The sequence below is a fragment of the Heptranchias perlo genome, chromosome 4, assembly GCF_035084215.1.
Source record: "Heptranchias perlo isolate sHepPer1 chromosome 4, sHepPer1.hap1, whole genome shotgun sequence".
In the NCBI taxonomy this organism is placed as follows: domain Eukaryota; kingdom Metazoa; phylum Chordata; class Chondrichthyes; order Hexanchiformes; family Hexanchidae; genus Heptranchias; species Heptranchias perlo.
The window spans coordinates 69,264,361-69,268,321 of NC_090328.1; the positions used below are offsets into that span (position 1 = coordinate 69,264,361).

At 48.4% G+C, this 3,961-nt stretch overlaps 1 pseudogene; it reads right to left on the minus strand.

Annotated features, from left to right (window-relative positions):
* Positions 1–2,993: 2,993 nt before the first annotated feature.
* On the minus strand, positions 2,994–3,746 carry LOC137320513 (small ribosomal subunit protein eS4-like; annotated as a pseudogene).
* Positions 3,747–3,961: the final 215 nt, after the last annotated feature.

Below are 3,961 nucleotides of genomic sequence, written 5' to 3' on the forward strand. Positions count from 1 at the left end.
ACAGCTGGGATGTTGTCGGGGCCCATAGCCTTTGCTGTATCCAGTGCACTCAGCCGTTTCTTGATATCACGTGGAGTGAATCGAATTGGCCGAAGACTGGCTTCCGTGATGGTGGGGATATCGGGAGGAGGCTGAGATGGATCATCCACTCGGCACTTCTGGCTGAAGATGGTTGCAAACGCTTCAGCCTTGTCTTTTGCACTCACGTGCTGGACTCCGCCATCATTGAGAATGGGGATGTTTGCAGAGCCTCCTCCTCCCGTTAGTTGTTTAATTGTCCACCACCATTCACGACTGGATGTGGCAGGACTGCAGAGCTTTGATCTGATCCGTTGGTTGTGGAATTGCTTAGCTCTGTCTATAGCATGTTGCTTCCGCTGTTTAGCATGCATGTAGTCCTGAGTTGTAGCTTCACCAGGTTGGTACCTCATTTTTAGGTACGCCTGGTGCTGCTCCTGGCATGCTCTTCTACACTCCTCATTGAGCAGGGTTGATCCCCTGGCTTGTTGGTAATGGTAGAGTGAGGAATATGCCGGGCCATGAGGTTACAGATTGTGCTGGAATACAATTCTGCTGCTGCTGATGGCCCACAGCGCCTCATGGATGCCCAATTTTGAGCTGCTAGATCCGTTCTGAATCTATCCCATTTAGCACGGTGGTAGTGCCACACAACACGTTGGATGGTGTCCTCAGTGCGAAGACGGGACTTCATCTCCACGAGGACTGTGCGGTGGTCACTCCTACCAATACTGTCATGGACAGATGCATTTGCGACAGGGAGATTGGTGAGGACAAGGTCAAGTAAGTTTTTCCCTCGTGTTGGTTCGCTCACCACCTGCCGCAGGCCCAGTCTAGCAGCTATGTCCTTCAGGACTCGGCCAGCTCGGTCAGTAGTGGTGCTACCGAGCCATTCTTGGTGATGAACATTGAAGTCCCCCACCCAGAGTACATTCTGTGCCCTTGCTACCCTCAGTGCTTCCTCCAAGTGGTGTTCAACATGGAGGAGGACTGATTCATCAGCTGAGGGAGGACAGTAGGTGGTAATCAGCAGGAGGTTTCCTTGCCCATGTTTGACCTGATGCCATGAGATTTCATGGGGTCCAGAGTCAATGTTGAGGACTCCCAGGGCCACTCCCTCCTGACTGTATATCACTGTACCGCCACTTCTGGTGGGTCTGTCCTGCCGGTGGGACAGGACATACCCAGGGATGGTGATGGAAGAGTCTGGGACGTTGGCTGAAAGATATGATTCTGTAAGTATGGCTATGTCAGGCTGTTGCTTGACTAGTCTGTGGGACAGCTCTCCCAATTTTGGCACAAGTCCCCAGATGTTAGTAAGGAGGACATTGCAGGGTCGACTGGGCTTGGTGTTTTGCCGTTGTCGTGTCCGGTGCCTAGTGGTCCGATGCCGGGTGGTCCGTCCGGTTTTATTCTTATTATGACTTTTCGTAGCGAGATTTTACAACTGAGTGGCTTGCTAGGCCATTTCAGAGGGCAATTAAGAATCAACCACATTGCTGTGGGTCTGGAGTCACATATAGGCCAGACCGGGTAAGGACGGCAGGTTTCCTTCCCTAAAGGACATTAGTGAACCAGATGGGTTTTTACGACAATCTGGTAGTTTCATGGCCATCATCACTGATACTAGTATTTTAATTCCAGATTTTTATTTAATTAATTGAATTTAATTAATTAATTGAATTTAAATTCGCCAGCTGCCGTGGCGGGATTTGAACTCATGACTCTGGATTACTAGCCCAGTAACATAACCACTATGCTACCGTACCCTTACGGTAGCATAGTGGTTATGTTACTGGGCTAGTAATCCAGAGGCTAGTTGTCCAGGTCTTGTTGCATGCCTGCATGCAACAAGACCTGGACAACATCCAGGCTTGGGCTGATAAGTGGCAAGTAACATTCGCGCCAGACAAGTGCCAGGCAATGACCACCTCTCCTTGACATTCAACGGCATTATCATCGCCGAATCCCCCATCATCAACATCCTGGGGGTCAGCATTGACAAGAAACTTAACTGGACCAGCCATATAAATACTGTGGCTGCAAGAGCAGGTCAGAGGCTGGGTATTCTGTGGCGAAGGACTCACCTCCTGACTCCCCAAAGCCTTTCCACCATCTACAAGGCACAAGTCAGGAGTCTGATGGAATACTCTCCACTTGCCTGGATGAGTGCAGCTCCAACAACACTCGAGAAGCTCGACACCATCCAGGACAAAGCAGCCCGCTTGATTGGCACCCCATCCACCACCCTAAACATTCACTCCCTTCACAACCGGCGCACTGTGGCTGCAGTGTGTACCATCTACAGGATGCACTGCAGCAACTCGCCAAGGCTTCTTCGACAGCGCCTCCCAAACCCGCGACCTCTACCACCTAGAAGGACAAGGGCAGCAGGCACATGGGAACAACACCACCTGCACGTTCCCCTCCAAGTCACACACCATCCCGACTTGGAAATATATCGCCATTCCTTCGTCGTCGCTGGGTCAAAATCCTGGAACTCCCTTCCTAACAGCACTGTGGGAGAACCTTCACCACACGGACTGCAGCGGTTCAAGGTGGCGGCTCACCACCACCTTCTCAAGGGCAATTAGGGATGGGCAATAAATGCTCGCCTCGCCAGCGACGCCCACATCCCATGAACGAATAAAAAAAAATGGCACAGTGAGTTTATCCAGTGAGCAACTGAACCGTACAAACCAAGAAGATCCAAAGTTCATTCCCTGATCTGTGTAGAGTTAGCTGATCTCACACTGGGTGGCTATAGGTATCACCAATTCTCTCATTGGAGACAGAGGAAACTTTTAAACGTACAGCTTGATGAATAGAAGCTCAGAGAGTCCTGTTCTCATTATTAAGCCATTAGCCTGAGGAAAATATGCAAAACAAATCCACACTTCCAGCCATTATCACCTCTGTTTAGTTATGTTATTTATATGTAAAGTATTTTTAAAAATTCCTTATGTCTATTTGCAGGGTGGTGCTACCACTGTCCAGTTCTATTAGATAATTAGCTGCTACTCTACTTTGCAGCCAGCCTCTTGTCTCTCTCCAGCAATGATGAAGTGAATACCCTTCCCGTAAGGCAGGGAAACCCATGGCTTGTTAACCTTTCCAAAGCCTGGTAGCAAAGTTATTACCATTGGCATCCTTTACATGAACAACATCAAAAGAGCCAGGGTGCCTCTCCCGATTAATGATCACTCCAGCAGGACCCAAGTTAGCACCTCCTGTCATCATGCACAGGTTACTTGTGTCCAACTTGATGAAGTCTGTGATCTTGCCAGTATCCAGATCAAGGTGTCATTAAGTTTGATCAGAGGTAGCGAATGGTTCGAGCATCATTTGTAATCAGGTGAGGGATTCCCTTGGTGCCCACTCAGATCGTCCTCATTTTGCACAGCTTATACTTGGCCTCCTCAGCAGTAATTTGGTGCACAGTAAAACGACCCTTGGTGTCATAGGTCAGATGGAAGTGTTCACTTGCCTTATCAATGCTGATGACATCCATGAAGCCAGCTGGGTAGGTGATGTCTGTGCAGACTTTGCCATCAATGTTGATGAATCTGCATACAGATCTTGTTCACCAGTCAGAGCATACTTCAAGCAATTTCTGAGGAAAGCGATGAGGGGGAGACACTCCTGGAATTTGTGGGGACCAGTAGACAGACATGGAGCAAATAAACTCCCATCAGTTTAACCAGCATTGAGTGCCAGGGAACCGCCATTTCTGCAGGGAAATAGTTTTTTTACTTCAAAAGAAATGGCTGTCGAATGAAAGAAGCCCCATGATATATAACTGTAGTCTAGCTGCTGGTTTTTAGTTGTGCCATAGAGCAATGAATCCTCTGAGTGAACTGGAACCCCTAATCCATATGCATTTTCATTGGTGTATGAGAATTTGACTGCTTTTTGCATATATTCCAAAACTTTCTTAAGAAGA